This window comes from Chinchilla lanigera, unplaced genomic scaffold, assembly GCF_000276665.1.
Source record: "Chinchilla lanigera isolate Chin_1 unplaced genomic scaffold, ChiLan1.0 scaffold00071, whole genome shotgun sequence".
Classification (NCBI taxonomy): Eukaryota; Metazoa; Chordata; class Mammalia; order Rodentia; family Chinchillidae; genus Chinchilla; species Chinchilla lanigera.
The window spans coordinates 6,620,900-6,647,142 of NW_004955472.1; the positions used below are offsets into that span (position 1 = coordinate 6,620,900).

General features: G+C 36.1%; 1 protein-coding gene across 2 annotated transcripts in view; it reads left to right on the forward strand.

Annotated features, from left to right (window-relative positions):
- Positions 1–26,243, forward strand: part of Lingo2 (leucine rich repeat and Ig domain containing 2) — a 1,180,631-nt gene that overhangs the window by 830,378 nt on the left and 324,010 nt on the right. For both annotated transcript variants that reach the window (XM_005401120.2, XM_005401121.2), the window contains one exon: positions 3,012–3,173. The gene's annotated coding sequence lies outside the window, so the exon portion shown is untranslated. The remainder of the gene's footprint in view (positions 1–3,011; positions 3,174–26,243) is intronic.

The following is a 26,243-nucleotide window of genomic DNA, read 5'->3' on the forward strand; positions in this document are numbered from 1 at the left end:
GTTTAGGGAGAAGTTGCATCTTAACCTTTCGGGAGCGGAAAAAAAAAAAAAAAAAAAAAAAAAAAAGAGTCTCAAAATAATAGCATCAGATGAGAAAATCGAGTAAAATTAAGACACTTGAAAACCATTTCAATTTTAATAAAAATAGATCACTTGACTTCTGTATTTCTTCATAAAGCCTTATTCTTACTGTTTGTTTTCATTCAGTAACATGTTTACAGAAATAAAATATTTTAGGCATATATTTTCAAAATGGAATCTAAAATTAGATACAATTTCAAATCAAATGGAATTAGTACTTTTTGTGATCACTTCTGATCTTTGAAAAAACAAGTGGAGCAACAATATCATAAGTTGTATAAAACACCTTACACAAGGCAGTAGCATCCTTTTCCTCCTCAAAACACACATGAAAAGTTTATAAATTTGAATGTGATTTAAATCATGTAGGATTTTACTGTGATTCCTTATACACAGCAACTGGGACTCTGTGTTCAATGCCAGAAATTTTAATGCCCTCTCAAAACACAGTTGGCTGAATTCTCTTGTTTATTTAAACTCAGCTGAATAAATAAGAATTAAGAATGACTTAAAACATAGCAAACTTCTAACATCTTAAAAAAAACTTGAGTGACACAAACCATCATCTAATAAAAACCTTTGTATGTATGAACTATGTGAATTAGTCATTTTATTTGGTAGCCTTATCTTTGACCAAATGGTGTTATATTCACTGGCAAACTTCAGAAATTCCCTTGTCTAGTTCCCCAGTGGACTGATTAAAATCTTACTGTTTTTATTTGCTTTAGTATTCTTGCCTCTCTTGGTTACAGGTAAATGTCCACATATCACAGTAAAATAAATGATGATCTGTTCCGTTCTGAGCATGTGTATTTTTTATTTTGTTTCTGTGCTATTTAGTAACATGCCCAACATGATAGAGGCTCTCAATTAAAATTGTGGAATAGGAAGGTAAGCTAATGGGGAAACCTGTGATTATTGAGTGGTGCATGGAAAACCTTCACTATTGGCAAAGAACATACAGAAAACACATTTTCTAAGAAGTCAATAGCATCATTTCTGCATAATAAAACAGAACAATTTTATACACCAGACCCTTGTACTGATTTATTTTTTATAGTAAGTAGCAAAAGCATGGTATGAGAAGTCACATGAAGTTACAGATGGGTGCGTTCTTGTTTTTTTTCTTTTGTTTTTTTGTTTTTTGTTTTGTTTATTTTTCCAGTACTGGGAATCAAACTCACGACCTTGCACTTGCCAGGCAGGTGCTGTGTTGCTGAGCTAAATCCCCAGCCCCAGGTGGGTGCTTTCAAAACAGAAACTTGGGGCTGAGGATATAGCTCAGTAGCACAAGCACCTGCCTTGGAAGAGTGAGGTAGTGCTTTTGATTCCTAGTACCAAAAAGGAAACAAACAAACAAAAACTTTCAAAGTAGATTTGTTTAGTAAGACAGTTGATTTCATAATTTTAAGAGTATTCTAAGAGAAAATAATAAATAGAAAACCATTCTGACATGAACAATGACAATTTGCATTGAGAAACTGAGCAAAGTTATATCTTAATGACTATCACAATTTGCATCAGCACATTAAAATTTTTAGCTCTGTGTGTGTTGGATATGTAGATATTAATGTGTATCACTAATAGCCTTAAGATGACACTCCTTTACAGTTAAGTATGGACATTTAGTATCCAGATACACATTTGTTGTCCTTATAGAGTTATTTCTGAGGTGTTGTATTTTAGTTTGAGATATATGTTTGACTTCATCTCCTTCCAATCTTACTATTCTAGCAGAAATGGTGCAGTTGGCTATCTCACTACTGTCATTTAACAAAGTGTCCACATTGACTTCTGGGAATACCTGAAGCTCTAACCACAGGTGCATGAGGATATATCATTTTGTAGCTTGTTAAAATCAATTTTTGCACCTGTGTCCATGAACCTATAGAACATAATTACTCACCTGAGTCTCCTTAAGGACTCAGACTAACTTCCCTATCTTTTCTCTGAACTATGTTCAAAATAATAATTTGTTTTTGCATATACATTACTAAATATAATTGTTGCTGAATGTATATACAAATAGTTTTGATGTGCTGTTCTGAAAATAACTGAGCAATTCTGATCATTAGCATCTTTCTACACTTCTATGGAACAGTCATTTTTGTGAAAGGTATCAGTGCAATAAAAGTTGTTGATTGTGCATGGGTTTTTCTTTGTTAATGGAAGTCAAACTGCTTATGAGGTTTACATGCCATATTTTAATATGGACATAAATAATTATACCATCAACCATGTGGCAGTTTACCCCCAAATTAGTCATTTACTGTACTTTTGTAGACACTGGTCATTCCTTTGTGCAAAATTAGGTACAGAGTAGGCTCATAATTGATGACTGCCATGAAATCTGTACCTTGGAATGAACGTTGGTAGCTGACGAATTTGCAGCACTTAGTATGTACCCCTCCAAGGTCTTTCTCACACGTGCTGGAAAATGACCCAATTTTTATAGTAGAAATGAGGACATTCATTGGATGGTCAGAGCTCACAAAGGAAATGCCTCTTAACCATAGTATCATGTGGATTTTGTAATGTTATATCTTACTGCTTAGTTACCTAAGAACACTACAGGTAGAATCAGGAAAATACTGTGAATACTGCAAGTCACCTATATAAGAGAGGAAAAGAGGTATCTGCTACAATGTGTGTCTTTATATTAATGTTTATTAGTAGTGATTTCTTAAATAAAGAAATCGTAACACGAAGAGGAGCATGTGGTTCTTAAATATGAAAAGAGCAGCATGAAGAGGAGCATGCTACCTTCAATAGCACGTAAACTTCATGTCCGTTAGCACCTTGCAAGGCATTAGAGCCCTTCAGGCACTGCTTTGTGCTCTCCTTGTTGATTAAGTAATGATGCTTCCTAGTCTGAAGACATGGCTCACAGTTTTTCAATTAAAATGGAGGAATGTCTTTATTTTTTGCAGGTAGCTTTCAAGCAGTTGGCTTGTGGAAATTTGAGAAATGCTGCAGCCCGTGACAGCATGTTGGAGTTATCATGATCACCTACTCAGTTTGGATTTCACCCAGTGGCCAAGAGCTCTGCGTAGCAGACAACAAGAGTTGGATTTTTAAAAAGAGAGAACCAGGTAAGTTTTGAGGGAGACATCTGATCATTTATCACTTGCTCTAAGGGCTTTAACATGCTGCCAAGATGTGCTGAGTAATGTATAACTTTTCCATTTGTTTTCTAAGTTCACTGAACAGATTGTTGAAGAATGAGTTCTCCCTTAGCTTCAGGAGATTGTATATATAGGAATAATTGAGTCCCCTTTCTCTCAAGAGGATAGAGGAGCTATTTTAAAATACACGTAAAGCAGGCATAGAGAATACTATAGATGCTAGTTTAATGCAATACCCAATTCTTGCAAGTTATAGAAATTCTCTGTTTAAATAACTACTCAGAGTCTAATAGCATAAATGATTATACTTTTTTTTGAGACAGGATCTCACTATATAGTTCAGACTGACCTTGAATTTGCTATGTAGCTTAAGCTGGCCTTGAACTTACAGTGATCCTCTCACCTCAGCTTCCTGAGTGCCAAGGTTACAGTCCTGTGACACCACACCTGGATATAGATGGTTATACAATAGAGAAAGTGTTGCCTTTAAGTATTTATATTTTACATACTATAGAATTGTGAGTATTCATTCATGGCACCTGGTCTTATAAATATTCCTCGAGCCTATATAATTTAAAAGTTAATACCATAATTTGCCTTTTTATGGAAATATTTATAATTCTAAATTCTGTTCACATATTACTTAAAGTAGTGATAAAATGACATACTACCACATTGTTGTCATTCCAAGAATTTAGAATATAGCATTCTTATTCAAATTTTCAACTGATTTTTCTACTACATTCTGGAAACTCATCTTAATTAATTTCCATAATTTGGTCAGTTCCTATTTTTCTCTTTAGCTGTCTTCCAGCCTTTGAACACAGTTTAAATGGTCAATAATTACCTAGGAACATCACAAGCTATTCTCATCTTCTGACTTTAAGACCATCCAAATTTTACAGATGCTTAACGCATCAGAAAGTAAGATTTTTTTTAAAATTCAAGTATAAAACAGAGAAAACATAAGAAACAAATTTTAATGTAGACAATTATGGAAGTTTTTCTGTGTCAAATGGTTCAGCTTTTTAAATTGTCTTTTTTTTTTTTTTTTTTTTTTTTACAACTATAGCTTTCTCACCTACTGAAAATGAAGTGAATGAAACTCAATATAATAGAGCCTAACATGATTATTTGGATGTAAACAAGGACTTCCAAAGTGTTTGAAAATAACGTGTTCTCTAAAGTTTTAATAAACATCCCTAATGTTTTACATGTCTATAAGAACATTTTAAACAATCACAAATTTGAAATCTATTAGAAATACTGTAGATTACCAGACTCATGGTAGAAATCTTTATTTGATGAGCTGAACTACTGGATAACTGTTAGTCCTTTTTAATGACAAACTGGGTTACTCACGTTTTGAAGAGGGCTACCAGTGCATAAATAAAAGGGGAAGCCAAATACAGGGACCATTGTTGGACACAAGGAAAATCTAGTCACATGCTCCATAGCATTAGTATCTAGCACATAATTATAGGAAGACTGCTTTGTGATAGAATCCCATAGTTTTAACCTTGTAAGTTTTAAGTTCTGTGTCCAAAATAAAGTTCACCATGACTACCTTTGTTTCAGTATTTTCAACAAAATTGGGTTGCATGTTAAAACCTCAGAGTTCTAAATAAGATTGAGAGGTAGATAAAAATAAGTCTACAGTATTTTGAAGGTAAATAAGCATTCGATAATGCAGTTAGTAAGTATCTTGTCCCAAAGGCAGAGCTTCTGTCTATTTGAGGAAAATGCATTTTAATTCTTTAGAATATTTTATCTTTTTGAACTGTATAAGTCATCAATTCAGGAAATGTATACAATAAGCAATTTTGATCTAAATATTATGAAGAAACATGTCTATTCACAAATCATTTGAAGCAAATCTTGTTAATTATGATATACAAAGATAGTAAATTCTGCTGTCCTGTACAAAAAAAATATAATTTAAAACTATCCTCTTTGGCATGGAAGATTTGGCACTGAATTTCTAGGTTTTCAGTTCAAGAATAATTATTTTAAAGTGAGCAAACAGTTTATTCATTACAGCTTTATAGTTTCCATTAGTTTTACATTCATGCTTGTGCTCTGCAGCACGAATGGTGTTTCCATTTTTCTGTCGGTGCATACTAGCCTCTCTGTAAAAGAGAAAGAAAATCAAGGCTTCCCAATTCTGTTTTTTTTTTTCCGGTACAGGGGATCGAACTCACGACCTTGCACTTGCAGGGCAGGCGCTTGTGCCGCTGAGCTAAATCCCCAGTTCCCCCCCATTCTGTTTTTGAAGTTTGTATCAAAGCTGTAAAAATTTGAACTGTTTCTAAGCTTAGAAACCAGCTTTCTTTCTTGAAGCACTTTTTTTTTTTTTGGTTTTTCTCCGGTACCGGGAACCGAACTCACGACCTTGCGCTTGCCAGGAAGGCGCTTTTGCCGCTGAGCTAAATCCCCAGCCCCCTTGAAGCACTTTTTAAGGTAAAGATTTGCCTCACTCAGGTTGTTACTGTACACTCATACATGGAAACAGCACTAAGCTATCAAGGCAGGGTATCAAAAGTGGGCTGCTCTGAAGTATTTCTGCTGATAATTCGCCCCCTGTAAGGGGATGTGTGTTTTCTGAAATAGTCCAAGAAAAATATTTAAATTGTATCTGTGTATGCTATTTATCTGCCCCTGGCTCCCTGCAGAGATAAATGATATTCTTTCCTGTCTTGCAGTGTGTATTTTGAGGTCTGCTGAAGTAAATTCTTGAGAATTCAGTGAGGCAGCTGATCCCGCAATGAATTTTAGTCAGTGGCCATCTATGCCCTCATCCCCAAATATTTTCATTTGCTTACAACATGTAAAACTATACATGGTTAGAAACAAATTAGCAACCTCCCCTTGCCTTGCTTTCACGTAAGTTATACCTACAAAAAAAATTAAACAAAAAAAACCACACAGGTGAATATCTCATTCCAGGAAAAAATAAACTAAGATTTTCAATACAATGTGTCAAGCAAAATTCTCCAGAAATTAAGAAGGTGGACTACTAAAACTGGTAAATGTGTTAGCAGGTTTTGGAAACTTGAAGGTAGAATTTAATAGATGAGAAGTAGGTTTAAAGGTACCTGTTGCTCAGCACACAGTCTGATAAAATTACCAAGGTGCGAAAACTAAGCATTATGTTTGAAGAATGGAAAACCTGACACTTGGTCTCCAAGAAGAAGCTGCACATAGAGTGCTGGGGAGGGAATGCTTCATATGCACAGGTATGGTGAGATACAAAAACATGTAATCCATACATTTCTAAAAAGTGATGCTCAGACAGGGTGTAGTGGAGGAGGGGAAGGTATGTGCAGAGAGAAAAGATATCACAAGGTGTTGGTTCCTTTGGTACAGAAAAGTGTGGTTTCTAGCCTACTGGATCATCAATGCCTAGGAAGGTCCTGTCCATTGTTGACTCCTTATTCTTTGTATAATGCTGCCTAAACGAATGTCTCCCAAGCACAATCAGTACATTCCTACATGTGCAACTTTTCTCTTTTTAAATCGTAATTTGAAAACCGTTCACATAAGGGATGAAAGAACTTAACTTGCTTTTCATAACACCCACGTGCTTGTACAGACACACACACACATCCCCCAAACTCTGTGTGTGCTTGAAATTAAACCTCAGATCCTCTTCTGGAAATTTATGCTTCAATTAAGATGGGGGCAGCTGCTACCCTACTTTATTTCCCTTCTGAGACTTATATCTCTCAGGTTTTATCCTTCCCTCCATTGTTTTATCGTCACATCAATCACCATGTTTCATTCCTCTGGAACACAACATGCATTGCGGGCACATTTTTATGGCGAGAAAGCAAGCCTCCCCTAGTTGGCACTTCCTGCTTACTTAAACCTAATTAAGTCATCCTGCTGAAGCTATCACATCCTTTCCCAGCACAGTGCGCATTGGGTCAAAATAATAGGCAGCACATTAAAGCTGTGGGAAAATGGGAGAAGGGAGAGGAAAGAAGACACCAAACTCAACACGGTGGCCTTCAGCCCAACACTTTTTGACACAATCCTCTAATAACACAGGGCCACTAACACCTCTAGCGGAGAAAGCTCCCAGCTCCCAGCATCCCTTTCATGTCAGCTACCTTATTGGAAATTACCATTGCACTAAGTCCCTCCCGAGTACACCAGAGTCAGTATAGTTTGTATAACTGAGTCATCTGTTTTCAAAGAAGTTCTCTTACAGTCAGAAAAAATGTAATACATTCTCTCTAAATATGCAGACTTGGGGAAATGTTACTATAAAATAACATGTAAAATTCTTGAAGTCAGAGTTTTGTCTTTCTTCCTTAACACCTAATTCAAAGTCTTGTGTACTTATACAAACTTATTACACAAGTTCAGTGCCTGACAATAAAGGCCTATCAAAATTCACAAATTCTGTGCTTCACAAAATCATAACTTCTATATTTTTAGCAGTAGAAAGCATCTCTTTTTAGTGGGAATCATTGGTACTTGGTCCACTTTGACATTGGTAGATTAAGGGTATTTTATCTTTTCCTGGTTATCATATGGTCAATATTTAGTAACAGAGTGATATACAGAAGGAACAGGAGTATGGAGGTGAAATACTAAAATAAACTTTATGTTTATTGTAAATTTTTATGATAAATAATTAAATTCAAGGTAAAACAAATTCAAACTGCACCTAACTTAGTCACAGCAAGTCATCTAGAACCTTGTTTGGGGAAGAATGGGGATGAATCCAGAATAATCGCAAGAGTTTCCAGCCAGTGTCATGTGGACTATTGGCTTTGAGCAACTCCACTCTCTCAGTGAAGGCAGAAATGAATGTAGACAAGAAAACAGCAGTGAGAGAGAAAAAGTTAATTTATAGGAGCCAAATTAAAGGATTTTAAGTTTTAGCAAAGGGCTGTGTACGACTGGATTTTGTGTATCTGTGACAAGCCAGAACTGGAAAGTTGCTCATCTTCCCTTGGCAGCAACTCACTGCTGCCCCCAGCGAGAGACAAAGGAAGCTGAGGGTGGAGAGTCAGGGGACTGGGGAATGCGCACTGTGGTGAAGTAGCAGGAAAATAACAAAAGTCAAGTAGAGTCATGCTAGGGGTTAACAGTTTGATAAAATACGTGCAAGAGGTTTTAGACTGGGTTGTAGGAAATCTCTAAGTGAGCAAATAGGGCATTTTATTAGAAATGATTTATTCTTCTTGAGGGTAAAATTTAGAGAGAAATTAAGATACTGCTAGAGACAGTCTTTGCAGAATCTCTTCTGCAGATTTACAAAAGACGAATACCCAATACCTGACTGTATCATCATGTTTCTTCTTGACTCTAACAGGACAGTGGCAATAAAGTAACAATGCCCCACTGAATATGAGTATTCTTTGTATTCTTTGCATAAAGAATACAAATTCTTTATGCAAAAGTATACTTATCTGACAGTGTAGGCAAAGTTTTACACATACTTAAGGTGAATAATCTGAGACGCAGAAATGTGAAGAACTTACTGAGGTTCACAGAGCTAACGTGTCAGAGTTTTTCTTCCAAGATATGCTTATAAAACCTATGTTTACTGTAGAATTTCATGTTTTATAATTCTGTCCTATATTTCAGTTTTTAAAATCAACAATTCAATGTCTAAGCCATTATAAATGTTTGTAATTTTCTCTAGTATGTAATAATTTTAATAAGATTGCACAATTTAACTATTAATCTATGTGTGTCTGTTTAGCTTCTCCATGGGCTTAAAAGTAGATTAGAAGGAGAACCTATTATGTGTTTTGTTTGTATGTTTGTGAAATGCACATTACTACCAGTGCTGTGATAGGCCGTGATTTGGAACAAGTGCTTGCTGATGATAAGTCAACAACAAACTGTTTTCCTGTTTTAGCAAAGAACAGAAAACTTACATACAAAGTTCATATGTCATTTTTAGCATAATTCCATAAGTAAACTATACACCTATAATTTTGAGTAGTTGCATAAATGAGAAAGTTAAAAGTTATTTGAATAGTACTTTGCTTTTTGTCTGTGTGGAATTTTCTATTCTTTACAGGAAGCACCAAATATATTGTTTTTCAGCACATGTTCTATAGAACTTTGGCTTCAGGGTATACAGTCTCTGTTCAAAGAATTTTGTAGCCAAATACAGCTTGCTGGTGTGTTAAATTCTGAGAAGGACTACACCCAAGCAAGGATGTAAAAATAAAGAATCTGGGATTGCTCAACTCCTTGGGCACCTGACACCTGCCCTTTCTTGAATAATCAGAGAGTTGTTGATGGTCCAATGAAGGTAAATAGTTTTCAGCCATCTTTTCCCAGAGATTATAACTCTGGTGTTAAGAAGGAAAGCCTTGGCAAGATGCACTGTTATTCTCTTTATCCATGTCTCTCTTGGTCTCTCCTCTCTTTTTTCCTTCTTCCCCTCCTCCTGCTCCTATCCCTCCTTCTCCTGCTCCTCTTGCTCCTCCTCCCCTGGTTCCACCTCCTTCTCTCCTGCTCCTCTTCTTTCTTCAGCCCTTTCCTGTATTCCAAGCGCTTCTCTACTCTCTCCTCCGCAATCCGTGTTCATGTTGATACTTTCTTCTTTGGGCTTTCCTGTATTCACATCTAAAGAGACTATCCCTCTACTAACATTCCCATTTTACATGTGGATGCTACCCATGAGCTTGTGATTTTCTCTTTTCATTCAAGCCCTTCCTAGAGACTGATTTCCACTCTTCCTACTTCTGTTCAGAGAAAGATTTTAATTTTAAAGCAACAACTGTAAATGGAGTTCCTTTCATTAGAGAATTATCTTTTCGAGATCAGCCTCACGTTCATATTCTGAACAGTAGATTTGTACAAGCAGGCGGCATTTTACCTGTTCAAATTCAGCCTAGGTGTTAAACTAAGCCAGTTACTGTCAGACCGCATCATAAGTAGCATCATCCAGAGGGTCTCTACGCAGTCCCTGGGCCACAGACAGTTTCCATCTGTCTGCCTTCACTGCCATATGGATGAAAGACAAGTTCTACTCTGAAAGGTTAACCTCACAAGGATTTGATGGTGCCAATGACAAAAGAACAGCTTTGTGTCCTTTTGCAAACAAGAAATACAGGAAATAAAATATGTGTCAATCAGACTAGGTGGTAACAAACATATATATTCAGATAAAGAGTTAATAGTGAGCCAGAGCCTAGTACAGTCTTCATAAAGGATGTGTGTCCACAGCTGGGCCTGAAAGAGCCAGTCAGAAGTCACAAAAATAGAGAAAATGCATTGGGATATTTTTACCAAAGAGCAGGGCAGAGGTCAAGAGGAAAACCACACACAGTAACTTGTTCAGGAGAGAATAAATGGATCTAAGTGATTTTGTGGAAGCATTAGCAAAGCCATGCAAAGGAAAAGATGTTTAAGAACATAACTGGGAGCAAGACTGGGAAGATCTTTAAATGTCAGGATTAAGATTCCGAATCCTAAATGTATTCAGTGGGAAACCACAGAAATGTTTGGTTATAGGAAGACATGGAACAATGCACTCGAGAATACCTAACGCTGGTAAATTCAGCTTTTCTAAATTATTTATTCATTTTATCATTTATTCAATAAAGGCAGCAGTAGGCACAAAGCATTGAGAAAACAGGGACATTTTTGAGAGGGGAGTCTGCGGGGAGTGAAGAGAAGAAAGGAATGAAGACACCAGATGCAATTCTTGTTTTTTTTTTTAATTTAAAAGAGAAAAACCTATAAAACAATGATACAAAGTTTCAAAATAAGATAGGAGAGAAACAATGGGTAATGCATTGGCCACTGTCATCTTTAAAGTAGTTGATCAGATTATAAGATATAGGCATGAATCATTAGTCAAACATTATAAGCACAAACCCTTCCTTTCAAGGAACTAATAAAAATTAGCAGTTTAACTATCTTCTCTTGTGTGTGTATATATTGATATATTTATTTATTTTTCCTTTTCCCCTCCTTCTTTTCTCCTTTTTCCCATCTCAGTTTCTCTTTCCTTTTGAACAGTTACTTCCCACTCCCCAATAGCTTTTTTCACTTTGGATCTTATTTACTCTTTCGGCTTCTAACAATAGGGAGACAATACGAAGTATACACGTGTGAGTCTGATTTACTTCACTCATGACTATGGACTCAAATTGCATCCATTTACCTATAAAAGTCTTAAGTTTATCATTCTTTACAGCTGAGTAGTACTCCAAACTATCACATTCTTTAAATCCATTCCTCCATTGATAGACAAATTGGGCTGCTATAAACACGGTGCCCACATATCGCTGTGATATGATGTTTTCGATTGTTCTGGAAAAATACCCAGAAGGGGAATAGCTGGTTCAAGTGGGACCTCTAATGCTAGTGTTCTGAGGATTTGCCACATTGATTTCCGCAGTAGTTACACCAGTCTGCACTCCCACCAACGGTGGGGAAGGATTCTTTTCCCCACAGCCCCTCCAGCATTTGTTATTGGTTGATTTCTTGATAATCAACCATTCTTTCTGGGGTGAGAAGGATTCTCAGAATTGTTTTAATTTGCAACTATTGAATGACCAATGATGGTAAACATTTTTCATATATTTATTTGCTATCTGTATTTCTTCAACTAGGAAGTACATATTCATCTCAGATGCCCATTTTTGTATTGAATTTAGAGGAATTCTTTGAATTTAGAGGAAAATTCTTTGAATTTTTAAAATTCTTTAAATTCTTTGAAGTTAGAGGAACCTGATTTTTGCAATTCTTTATATGTTCTGGACGTAAGTCCTCTGAGGGACAATTGTCTAAACTTTTTTACAACTCTGTGGGTTGTCTTTTCACTCTGTTCGTAATTTCTTTTGACATGGAAAAGATTTAATGAGATTTTAGTTGTGATTCTTTGAAGTATTTCTCCTGCAATTTGGGCTTTGTTCATGAAGTCTACATCTACACCTACGTCTTCAAGATTTCTACCTACTTTCTCTTCCACAAGATTTAGTGTTTCAGTTTTAATGTTTAGATCTTCGATCCACTTTACCTTTAGTTTAGTTTAGTGCATGGTGATAGACATTGGTCTAGCTTTAGTCTTTGGAATGGAGAGAGCTAGTTTTAACAGCACCATTTAATAAAGAGGATATCTTTCTTCCAGTAAACGTGTTTGGCCTTATGTTAAAGATTAGGTGGCTGAGTGTGTTTGTAGTTGTGTCTACATCTTATAATTTGTTCCACTAATCCTCAGGTCTGTTTTGTTTTGTTTTTTCTTTTTGCCAGTATTATGATGATTTTACCATAGTAACTTTGTAGTATAATTTCAAATCAGGGATCATGATTCCCCCTGCTTTGCCTTGTTGCCTGTAATTGCTTTTGCTCTTCTAAGTCTCTTCTGGTTCCAAATGAATTATAAGAATGTTTTCTCTAGTTTTGTGAGGTATGTTCATGGCATTCTGATCAGGATTGCATTAAATCTGTACAATTTGGGAGTATAGCCATTTTCACTATGTTGGTTCTTCCTTTCCATGAGCAAGAGATATCTTTCCATATTCTGATATCCTCTTCAATCTCTTTTGTTAAAGTACTGTAATTTTCACTGTGTAGATCTTTCATTGCCTTTGTTAGACTGATTCCTAAGTATTTCATTTTTTGGATGCTATTGTAAAGGATGTGGATTCCCTAATTTCTCTCTCAGTGAGTTTCTTGTTTGTGTGCAGGAATGCTGTTGATTTTTTAGTGTTGACTTTGTATCCAGCTAGGCTACTGAATTTGGTTATTAAATCTAGAAGTCTTTTGGTGGAGTTTTTGGGGTCTTCTATATAGAATAACATGTCATCTTTGAATAATAATAATTTAACTTCTTCCTTTCTTGTCCTTATTCATTTTATTTCTCTCTCTTGTCTAATTGCTCTAGATAATGTTTCCAGAACTATATTGAATAGGAGTAGTGATACTGGATGGGCTTGTCTTGTTCCTAATTTTAGAGTGAAATCTTACAGTTTTTGTCCATTTCGTACATGTTGACTGTTGGCTTGTCATAGATGGCTTTTATCTGATTGAGGTAAGAAAATTTATTCGGATTTTCTGTAGGGCTTTTATCATAACTGAATGTTAGACATTGTCAAAAACTTTTTCTATGTGTATTGAGGTGATGATATGACTTTGTCTTTGGTTCTATTGATATCGTGTATTACATTGATAGATTTGCATGTGTTGAACTATCCTTGCATTTCTGGGATGAATCCCATTTTGTTATTGTGTACAATCTTCTTGATGATTTGCTGCACTCTATTTTCCAGTATCTTATTGAGAATTTTAGCATCTGTGTTCATTAGGGATATTGGCCTGTAGTTCTCTTTTTTGGTTGGGTCTTTTTCTGATTTTGGTATCAAGGTAACACTTGCCTCCAGGAATGAGTTGGGGACATCGCTTCCTTTTCAACTTCATTAAAGAGGTTGAAGAATATTGGCATTAAATCTTTTCTACATTTCTTGTAGAAATCAACAGTCAATCCATCAGGACCTGGGCTTTCCTTTGTTGGTAAGTTTTTAATTATTTTTTCAATCTCATTAACTGATACTGGGTTATTCAGAATTTTCATATCTTCTTGATTCAGCTTTGATAATTCATACTAGGAATCTGTCCATTTATTCTGTGTTTTCCATCCTGTGAGAGTAAAGATTTTTTGAAGCACATATTTATGATATTCTCAATTTTCACAGGATCTACAGTGATTTCATCCTTTTTATTCCACAAAACATGAATTTGAGACTTTTCTTCCCTTTTTATAAGGTTGGCTAAGTGTATCAATTTTATATTTTTCAAAGAACCAACTTCTCAATTCATTAATGCTTTGTATTGTTTTCTTAGTATCTATTATGTTACTTTCTGTTCTGATCTTTATAATTTTCTCTCTTCTATGGGATTTCGGACTGTCTTGCTCTTCTTTTACTAGAAGCTTGAGGTGCAACATTAAGTTGTTTAGTTGTACTCATTCCCTTTTCCTGATGTAAGAATTCACCACTATAAATTTCCCTCTTAGGACTGCTTTCATTGTATCCCATAAGTTCCAATATGTTGTGTCTGCATTCTCATTTAGTTGAAGATATTGTTTAATTTCATCTCTAATTTCATCTGTGACCCATTGGTTATTTAGGAGGGTGTTGTTTAATTTCCATGTGTTTATGCGGTTTTCGTGGTTTCTTTTGCCATTAATTTCCAGTTTCATTGCACTATGGTCAGATAATCTGCTTCAGATAATTTCAATCCCTTTGCATTTACTTAAGCATGTTATGTGGGGTAGTACCTGGTCTATTTTAGAGAACATCCTGTTGCCCTGAGAAGAATGTATATTCTGATGATGTTGGGTGGAACATTCTGAAAATATCTACTAAGTCGGTTAGTTCACAGGTTTGGTTCAGTGCTAACATTTCTTTGCTGATTTTTTGTCTAGTTGATCTATCTCTTTGTCACAATGGGGTATTAAGGTTTCCCATTACAATTGTGTTATTAATTATTTGATTTTTCATGTCTGTCAATAATTTTCTTATATAGTTGAGTGCTCCCTTATTTGGTACACACATATTTATGATTGTTATCACTTTCTCTTGAAGTTTTCCTCTAACAAGTATGTAGTGACCTTCTTTATCTCTTTTGATCATTGTTGGTTTGAAATTCACATTGTCTGCAAATAGAATAGCTACCCCTGCTTTTTTGCTGCATTCCTACTGCATGGAAGATTATTTCCATCCCTTGACTTTCAGTCTATGAATTTCTTTTTAAGTTAAATATGTTTCTTGTGTACAGCATATTGTTCCATCTCGTTTCTTTATCCATTCTGCCAGTCTGCTTCTTTTAATTGGTGAATTGCAACCATTTACATGGATGGTTATAACTGATATGTATTGGCTTATCTTGGTCATGGTATTTTCCTGCTGTTGTTTGACTACTTTTCCCCTCTGTTTAATTGCTTGCCCTGCCTGGTGGTGTCTTTCTGTGCTGTTGTTTGACTACTTTTCCCCTCTGTTTAATTGCTTGCCCTGCCTGGTGGTGTCTTTCTGTTGTTGTTCTTGGAATTGCCATTTTTTATCTCTGTCTAATATATCTTTCAGGACTCTTTGTAGGGGTGGTTCAGTGGTCATGAACTTATTCAGTTGTTCTTTGTCAAGGAAGTATCTTATTTCTCCATTAGTTTTGAAAGATAGTTTTTCAGGGTATATAAATCTTGGCTGGAATTTGTTTTCTTTAAGCAATTGAAACACTTCAGTCTAAACTCTTCTTGACTTGAGAGTTTGTGTTGAGAAGTCTGCAACTATTCTTATGGGTTTTCCTTTATAGGTGATTTATTTCTTTTCCCTAATAGCTTTTATTATTCTGTTTCTTGTGCTGAATTTCTGGAATCTCAATTATTATGTTTTGGTGTAGTTTATTTTGGTCATGGCTGTTATGAGTTGTATATGCTGCATTTAGTTCTATGTCAAATTCTTTATGCTTGGCAGTTTTGTGCCATTATTTCTGTGAAGAGTTTTTTTTATGGCATTTTCACTGTCTTCAGCTTTTGTATTGACCCCACTCAATCTCATGTTATTCTTCTTTTAGCTGTTTGATTGATTTGTTATGGTCTCTTGCTATTTTTAAGAAGTCTTTCTTTTCATGAACATTAACAGCAATTCTGCCATTAAGATCTGGCATTCTATCCTTTCCTTTGTTCAATCTGTTGCATGTACTTCAATGAACTTTTTTTCTCTTGGATTTCTGTTTGGACCTATTTCATGGATACCATTTCTTCTTCCCTATATTTGGCTTTTTTTTTCATCATTTTTCTAAGCTCTTCTATACTTTTTTCTGTATCTTCTCTAATATCTTTCATTTTAAGCATCATTTCTTTCTGTCCCTGAGGGAGTGTTTTCCCCATTCTCCACTTGTTTTTTCACTTGTGTTGCTATCATTTCAGAAAGTTCCAGTGTTTGACTTCCAAATTTGTCTATATCATTGTATTCTGGGCTTATTCTAGGGCATTTGGGGGTCTGGGGTAGCATTTTGCTTCTACATTTTGCCATTTTCTATTTTCTCTTTTTATTTTATTTTTCTTCCCATGTTAATGCTTACCAATTTCTTATGGTAGACAGATTTATCAGTAGTATTGCAGCGTCCCTAGGAGATGTCCGTTCTTGAGGAATGTCTTATGGTATAGATGGTTCTTTATGGCTTTCTCAAGAACTTATCTTCCCAATTTGTAAAGGATGCAAAGTTACTATTTGGCTCAGCAGCCAGTCCTTTGGTACTGGACTATGTTGATGATTATGACCCCATACAATCACTGTTATCATACAAAGCAGAAAAGCTGATTATAACATGTATGACATCTTGGCTAAAGTAGTACAGCTAGTAATAACAGTAGTTTCAAGTATAGCTCAACTACTGACCAACTCTAATAACAATTAACCTGCTACCTCAAACCACAGGAGCAAACTCTGAAGTTATATAAGAAAATCAAACATATATCATGTTCTTGTATGCAGTGATTTTCCCCTTAGTGGAGTGATTTTAAGTCTCTGTGGATAAAGAATGAGGCCAAATATAGTAGTCAAGGCTGGAGTTCAAAGGACAATCACCCAAGTTTAGGAAAACTGGAGGACACAGGAGGGAAAGAATTAAGTAGATTGTGAAGGAGTAATTGGGAAGGGAAGATACAATGCTTATTCACTTGAAAGTTTACATTCAAGAGGCATTTGAGGAAAGAGAGAAAGGGGATCAGAAGAAAACAAAAAATAAAATAAACCTAAACAGTGGAAAAAAAAGAAGAAAGAGAAGAAGAATGAAAAAGAAAAGAACAAAAAGAGACCAGACAAGCAGAAGAAAAAAGTAGAAAAAACCCCATAAAGCAAACAATAATGATGAAATACAGAACAAAACAAGATGACATCCAACTAGATAGGAAAAGGATAGCCAATTAGACAAACAATGGATAATAAAAGTAGTAAAATACTTCTGGCGTTTACAGGTCTGTGACAGTGTCCATGTTAGATCCCAAAAATGTGCTGTGTCTCCAGCCAAGTTGGCCATAGAAAGTGTGGTGGGTATGGAGTTGATCTTGGCCTCTGAACATGGTGGGGGTGGTTTTGATGTGGGACAGGTCTTCTGTTGGTAGAGGTCTCCCAAGCCAAACTGCTGGCTCCTTGCTGCTGCTTCAGATATTCTACATTGCTGGTCTCACTGCTTACTCTGCCCTCCAAAGGTTTGTGTGCTCCTGCATACCCAGGGCCGGCTATTCTGGGTCTCAGGGTTCCAGCTGGTATGCCTCCCAAAAGCATGTCCAAATGCAGTTCTTGGAGGTAGCAGCAAACTTGGGAGAGTAGCAGGAAGAGGCGGGTGAGAAGCTGTGGATTTCATAGTTGTGTATATTTATCAATAAGGAATGTATGCGCATGAGGCAGTGTTAGAAAATTACTTTAGATATATAGTCCCTCTCACTGTGCTTGACATTCCCAGGTGAGCTAAAGACAAACACTCTTATCTCTTAGGCCACACACCTCTTGTGAAGAATAACTATACAGCACTACTTAGTAAATTATGTCCTGTCTTAGTAAGCTTAATAGTAGAACCGATAAGGCCCTCAAATAGGCCCATTTTTGTCTTTATTTTTTCTGCACCTACTGCTGTAGCTTACTCTCTGACACTTAAGTCTGAGTGGGCTAGATTATCTAAAGTAGCATCGTGGCTATGCTTCATCATTTATGGGGACCCGAGAAGGTGTTGAATCTATCTATTCATATTTATAATGATGTTTCATAAATACCTCAAAATCAACCTGGACAAAAGTAAAGTATCATCTGCTCTTTCAAACTCCCTTGCCATTATGCACACTTCCTCCTCTCTCTCCAACTACAATGCCACACTCATAATTTGGACTCAATACTTTCTAACTAAATTCATGAAATGGTCTTTATATATATATATATATATATATATATATATATATATATACTTTTTCTGTAGTCTTTTAATATATTTCCCTGACCTCAGTTTTGTCCTCCATCCATTCAAAACCAACACTAAATGCAGATCTCAGCGCATTACTTCCATACTATCCCTAAATGCTTAGGGGTAAAAAATTTAAGTCTTAATACATTAAAGGAAGTTTTGCATAATCAAACTTCTTTTTTTCAATTTTTTAATTTTAAAGTCAATAAAAAGTTAAAAAGAAAACATTAAAAATGATACAGAATTTCAAAATAAGATGATGGTAAATTAACAATGGTTGTTATGTTGTATATTGTTATCTTCAAAATAGTTACTCAGATTACTAGGTATAGGCATGCAGAATTGATCAAAAAATTAAGCATTACCTGTTCCTTTCATTAAACCAATAGAAATTAGTAGTAGTTATCTTAGCTATCTTATGTATGCTTTTCATTAAACCAATAGAAATTAGTACAGTTGTCTTAGCTATCTTATGTATGCTTTTCCTCTGCCTTTCTTCTTTCTTTCCTCCTTTCCCTCATCCCAGTTGTTCTTTCCTTTTGAGCAGTATATTTCCCTTCCATGATATCTATTGTACCTTTCAGATTTTACTTATACTTTTAGTTTCTTACACTAGGAAGACAATAGGATTTTACACATGTGGGTCTAATTTATTTCACTTGTGAGTATGGTCTCTAGTTGCATCCACTTACCTAGAAAAGCCTCGAATTTATCTTTCTTTATAGCTGAGTAATACTCCATTGTATAAACTTCTTTTTTACCTTAGTCTCATGCTTTTTTATGTACTCACCTGACTTTGCTCATTCCTGCTGCACAGTGCTTCTCCTTCCCCGCTGAGCATATCTGCCTCTTATTTGCCTGTGTTAGACCCTTAGAGCTATGTTTACCTTGCCTGCTTCTCACTCTAGAAGGTGAAAGTGAGTTTCTTAAGGCAGGGACCAGTTCTTATTTATCTGTGTTTTCCCAGAACATTTATATCTCACAGCCCTGGCTTATATACATGAACATATGTCTTTTCTTCTCAGTTATATCAAGACTAACTCATATAATTCTTTGTTAATTTTAATGATTAGAAATCAAATCCTACTCTTCATTGTCTTAAATGAAATGTCATTATGGGATGGGAGAAAAGAACAGTGGGTTCTAGAAAGCCAAGTAACAATGTCGTGGGCTGGCAAATGCGATGTAAGTTATCAGGACTGGAAGCAAAAGTTCTATCTCAAGCACTGAAATAGTGCAGATGGTATCCAGTGTGACTCAAAAACGCGATTTCATGAAAATGGTAGTATTTATATAAGCAATTAAAAGCAGGTTGCAAACTAATTCTGATAGAAAAGTTTTAGTGTTTAAAGGCCTTTTCATGATTCCATGTTGTTAGAATTTAGCTATATATAGAGATAAGTAAATTTTCTCTGAGATATGCTACTTAAATTAAATATAATGAATGTCATAGATACATTATCTCTGTCTAGCCCTCGAATCAAAAGAAGTTCTGAAGAAAATTAAAAACTAACACCTGACAATGTTAGATACATCTGTGAACATGTTCATTCCCATCATTCCTACAATGCAATTAAGAAAGTAGAAGAAATAGGACTAGACATGTTACAAAACCACCCTTATGTAATAATTAAGATGCAATTCAATTTTGTTCATTTCTTGGAGTTTCTTTATAAACATTTAAGATATATATATATGGCTGAAGGATAGAGCTTGGTGGTAAAGCATGAGTTTCATATGGGTAAGACCCTGGGTTCAATCCTCAACATATATTTATTCATATATAAAATTTTATATAGGGGCTGGGGATTTAGCTCACCGGCAAAGCGCCTGCCTGGCAAGCGCAAGGTCATGAGTTCGGTTCCCGGTACCGGAGAAAAACCAAAAATAAAAATAAAATAAAATAAAATAAAATAAAATAAAATTTTATATAAAGATATAACTGTATATACATATAGTTACAATGTGCAAGAACTAAATTTTTTTACAGCTGTTTCTTAACAAGTCTAAAGCACTGCAAGAGGTATTAAAGAATTTCATAGCCAAGAATTTCAACTTCTAGTACAAATGCTACTTCAATTACAGTGGAGTTTATGGCCTAATAAATCTGCTGAAATTTGAATATGTTATCAATAAAATTGCATACAATATTCCTATCCTACAAAATATAGCTTTACAACACAGCACATGATAGTGTAGGCTACTGGTTGCCTACTTGTGATTGCCTGGTTGACTGGAAGCCATGGTTTGACTGCTTCCCAGCATCTCCAGGGAGTATTGTGTTGCATGTTCCTAGCCTGAGAAAAGATCCAATTCAGAACTTCTAAGCATGGCTTCCACTGGAGGCATATTGCTTTCACACTATTATAAATTTGAAAAATTGTAAGTTGAACCATCATAAATTAGGAATCATGTGTATGCCGCAAACCCATATCTAATAGCTTCCTACACTATCCCTGAACATCTTCAGAACATAGCTAATGTAAGTTAGGTTCCCAGATCTAATCTAAGCCATGGGAGCACAGCTATCATAGTGCATTATCTAAGCTAACTTATAATATTTGTATTTGAAAAATGATGTTTGTTACCTGGTGTGAGTTTGCAGCAAAATGAAAACATGCTTTCACCAGCAGAAGAGGCAGCACTTTCTCCATCTGATCTTTCATCAAATAGAATTCTTAATCAAGCCATTCCTTCTGAAATACACGATTTGGAGAATTTCCAAAAAGCAAAAGAAAGAAAATAACTGTCCTGCAAGAGATGACAAATTACAGCTTGATCTCATTTTTCCTAAACCCTGTACACCACTCACACTTGTGAGATAGGCCATATAACCCACAGTAGCCAATATTATGCACTAACGCTGGAAGATTCATGTCTTGGAACTAACTGTTTCAAACCGTGGTCTTTAATTAATCAGAGGGTAATTGCATTAAGTATCGCTCCAGTTGTCAAGTATAATCAAATTCCACCCAGGTGAATCTGTGTTTGGTCTCTGCATCTGGCAAGCTTGTTGAGATTTAATCTGGGTTATGATTTAAATGGAACTCCATGACTGGACATTGAAGTGCCCCAAATGTTTGTATTAATAGCAAATTCATTTTGCCTTTACTATGTGGATGTTCTTTCCTGTTTGTAAATAATTATGAGTTCAAACATGTATTTCCATGCTCAAAAACCCAGTTACTAAGACTTAAATATACTAACAAGGTATTCACAGTCAACACAAATTAGAATCATACACAAATTAGAAAAATATAATGCCAGATCCCATAGAAGTGAATATAAATATCTACCAGATTAGACAGAAGATAGTGTGTTTCAATTACTAAAAAGTTATATTTATATTGTCATTTCCTTCTGCATTAGCTGGAAGCCACAGCCCTACTTTTATTTCAGACTGGATTATAAACATCTGACTGTCAGGTATTGCTTTTTTCTTACTGTAGTAGTTCTCATTTCTAGAGGACTGCCTGACAAATTATAGATGTTGATAATTGAAAGACTTTACCTTTAAAAAAGAGTCCTGTACCTAATAGTCACTTAATATACATTTACTAGTGAGCAAATTAATGAACTGATTAAAGAAGGTCTATGTATATGACACTTATTACAGTGGAAATATTTTAATTGTCAATTAGGGCATTTAATGGTTAAAAGAAATGGATGTGCATCCCCTTTATGACTTTAGAAATCAATTACACTGAAAATTCAAATTTGAAGATTACATTAAAGCATTGGAAATAACTTCCTTGCTAGTATTCCCAAATTACAGACTTTATTAATTTTTAAAAATAAAGTTATCTTCCTGCTGGCAAAGAGTGACATTTACAGTGAGCTTCAGACACTTGCAAATTTCGGCTTGCTCTGCACATGCATCTGCATTCCCCTCACCTTCTTTTTCGGTAACTCTCCCTGTGTTTAAATGGGTATTATAGGAACTATTTTTCAGAAAATGCATCTCAGTTTAGACGCTTTCATACTTGAGTGAAATTCTTTAAAAAGGACTAAATAATATTTATAAAAAGTACATTGTTTTTGCTAGTGTTGATCATTTTAAAAAAGGAAATAGGTGATAGAATTTTTGTTACAAAAGGAAATAATCTCTGGGTTTGGACATCCAGTCTCAGCCAGTTCAGGTTCTGACTATGCCAGACAAGAGTCAGCCCGTGGCTGAGTAACTTTTAGCAAAGCATATATTTGACAGTTATCTGATAGAGAAGTACGGTGGACAGTGTTGTATTGGCCTGGCACTTGTCATTTGGACAGCTCACCTCCTTGCAGAGGGAAGACCTCAGTGCTATCATGATTTTGTGAACAGCACCATCACAGAAATAGTAAAAACATCAAGTACACTTACTGCTGAATACACAGGACTTGTGTTAAAGGCGCGAGCAGCCTGAAGGTCACTCTAACACTCGACTATCAGATGTTTTAGCTCCACCTAACCCCCCTACATAAGAATAAAGGGATGTTGTCCTCATTGGAACCAAACTGAAAGGAGTCAAATAGCAGTCACACAAAGATGACTTTCAGGTGACTCACAGATGATGTTTAGGTGGCCCAAAGACCTCATCAGTGGTCTCCTGTGTTTACTTTTAAGAGCTTAAATTTACAACCTTCTAAGACTCTTGATATTTTCTGCATGTTGTCTTCCTATTTTACCCTAAATTTATATGTATGGTAATCCTTAAGGTAATAAATTGTACTTTCGAAAATATTTAACTCTCTTGTTAAACTTATAGGCACTGATGTACAGTACCTTATTTATACTATAATACAGTGCCTAATAAATCTTTGAAGACTTAATTGCTCCCCTAAAGTGTTTGCCCAATTAATAAATGAAAGGTTTCCAGATATCACTTTTATAGCATCTTCAAATGTATATTCTTTACCCTTCATCCTCGTCTGCAAAGAATTCTGAAATTCCTAAATCGCCATTTAACATTTCCTCAAAAAATCACTCATAAATTATTCATAAATATCTACCTTGTTGTATCATTGTGCTTTGCTGCTTAGGACCTGTTATATATTCCCAAGATTGTCCTGAACTTACTATCTAAGGTCAGAAACAAGGTAAAACCACTTAAAAGACTGAGCTACAAAATGAAGGAATAAATTATGAAAAGAACCCCATAAATAAAATTAATATATTGTAAGATTATGTCTTAAACTATGTATATTAAAGAGATTCACCTCTAGAAAAACTAGAAGTTCTTGGGGCAGGTGCTATAATTCAAGTTTTGAAGGGGCTTTCCAGGAAAATATGATCTACAGAAATGTAATTCGCGGACAAACGTGACCTAATAAGTAACTTTCAATCACCAGAGGAGAAGTGTGAAGTGATAAGATAATGGAATAGTATGTGCTTTCACCACAAGCCAATGTCAAAATTTTAAGGAGAAAGATGAAACTGCGATTAAAATTGAAATCATCATATTAGATATTGCTGCTGTGAGATTACGTACTTCTGTACCGTATTGGGCACAATTGTTTTCTTTAATATAAGATAACATACAAAAATCAATGGAGGCATTTTCTTCCACTTCACCAGCGGAATTTCACCCAGTTTGGGGAACGGGCGGTTATACTTAATTACAGAATAATATGATACCCAGACCCGCGGTGTGGGAAGGAATCACAGGTGTGCGGCAGCGGCATCAATGCGTGGCGGATGTAACAGGACCCAACTGGGATATTTGTGTCACCTGAGATTGTCCCCAGAAGACAGAGGGGGTGCAGGAAGAAAAGATAGAAAAGGCCAGACCTAATTTTGGATCCGTGTTAACTCCCTTTGGTGATGCCTCAAAATACCTGAATACCGAACAAGGGATATTGGTGACAGATGACAAACTTATGGAGAGGTAGAGGAAGATGAAGAAATTGAAACAACCAGGGCAAGAAATCTTCACGAAGCGAGTAGAAGTGGACTTACATCTATAAGGAGAAGTGAAGCTAGTGGGAGAGGTCGTACTGAAGAAAGAAATGAGGACAGGCAAGGAGGAAGTACTTGTCCTTTACACGGAGACTGTGACTATAATTGTCTGGTGAGCCGCAGCTGTGTGCGCAGTCAGAGAGGATGCTGAGCCAGTGGGATAGACGTGGGAATCAGGGGAGAGCAATAAAGCAACTCATAGCTTCATCTCTTCAAAAGTAAAAATGCGAGTCTCCTGACACTTCAGAATTTCTTATATAGTAAAATCTCTTTGACTTGGTAGTATATATCTGGAGCATTTCATCTTTAATCTTCAAAAGTTGTACAAAGCAAGTACTGTTAATGTTGTTTGAATCAAAATTGAAGCTCAGAAAGTTCAGATCAGTTGCGCAAACTCACACAGACAGGTAAGCCCAGCATCCAGACCAGACGAGTGTGCTGTCACAGCCACTGCACTGCGTGGCCAGCCTTCTCTCACTGGGCTCTGCACGTCTCTCTGCTTTCAGTAGGATCTTGTCTGGCTTGCATTTTCCCCATCTTAGTTTATTTCTTTGGCTAAAACAAGGGTTTCCATCTGACCCAAAAATTCTACATTGCAGACTTTTACAAAAATATTAGTAAGTACGTCTCTCACTTCTTGTACTTAGTCCTTTAATATGTATCTTACCTGATATTCCTTGCAGAAATTGGCCTTGACTTTTCAGCTTTATGCTTTAACTCACAGTCTTATAAATATGTGAACAATGCATGTACTTGAGAGGTTTGGGTTAAAGTTTTAATGCCATAGGGGTCGGTGTGCCTGGTACTTTGACAGAAGACACATTTTCGCGTGCCAAGTAACCCAGAGGGAGTTCAAACGTTAAAGGAGGTAAGAAGCCAGAAAGGAAACGGGCTTCACAGAGGAGGGTGAGGCTGATAAGTACATCTGAGTTGATGACAGACGTGAGGCTGGAGGGAAGAGGGCCAGTGAGGGCATGGGGTTAGAAACTATATGCACTTGGGGCTGGGGATTTAGCTCAGCGGCAAAGCGCCTGCCTGGCAAGTGCAAGGTCGTGAGTTCGGTTCCTGGTACCGGAGAAAAACCAAACCAAAAAAAAAAAAAAAAAAAAAGAAACTATGTGCACTATAGTACAGTGGCAAATAAACCTTTGATGATTTAATTGCTCGCCAAAAGTGTTTGCCCAATTAATAAATGAAAATTTTCCAGATATCACATTTTATAGCATCTTCAAATGTGTCTTCTTTACCCGTCATCCACATCTGCAAATAATTCTGAACTTCCTAAAATGCCACTTAACATTTTCTCAAAAAATCACTCATAAATTATTGATAAATATCTACCCTGTCATATCATTGTGCTTTGCGGCTTAGGGCCTGTTATATATTCCCACGATTATCCTGAAAGAATTTACTATCTATGGTCAGAAACAAGGTAAAACCACTTAAAAGACTGAGTTACAAAATGAAGGAATAAATCATGAAAAGGACCGCATAAATAAAAGTAATATGTTTTAAGTTGGAAAAAGGGCTTCAGCATAGACATGAGCAGCACTCTGGACTGGAGACACACATGCGTCAGGGCCGGGAGAGAAAGGTACTCACTGACACAAAATCACTAAGGACTTCCTCTAATGGAGCCATCTACCTACTCTAAATACCCGTGAATTCCCGACTTCATTAGTTTCGGAGACCCGGTTAACCCTGCTCGGAGTACGCATGAGAATTGCCAAGGGCATAAGCTATCTTTGTGATGAGTCGCTCTGCCGAAAGCTAGCAGGAGGCACAAAGAAGTCTTGTTCCTGGTATTGGAGGATGCACCCTGCAATGATAGATGCAGGTGAAGGAAGGTACGTGAGGGCATCAGGCTATCTGCGGCCGCTTCACGTGACACTTACTTACTCACGCTTTGTACCACTCAGTCAGGTTGCTTTGGCAAGAACAGCCAGACAGAAAACAAATTCTGCTAAAACACCTGCATGAATTTGTGCTGGCAGTTTGTAGTAATTGGTAGATGACTTTAATGGTAAGAGGTAAATGAGAAGAAATCTTCAGTTTGCACAATTCCATAGCATACATAGGATGTAGTTCTCTCATTTAAGCTGGGGGAAATGTCCAAGTTGTTTACATATACAGTGAAGACTGTGCTATCAAATAAATCTTGATGT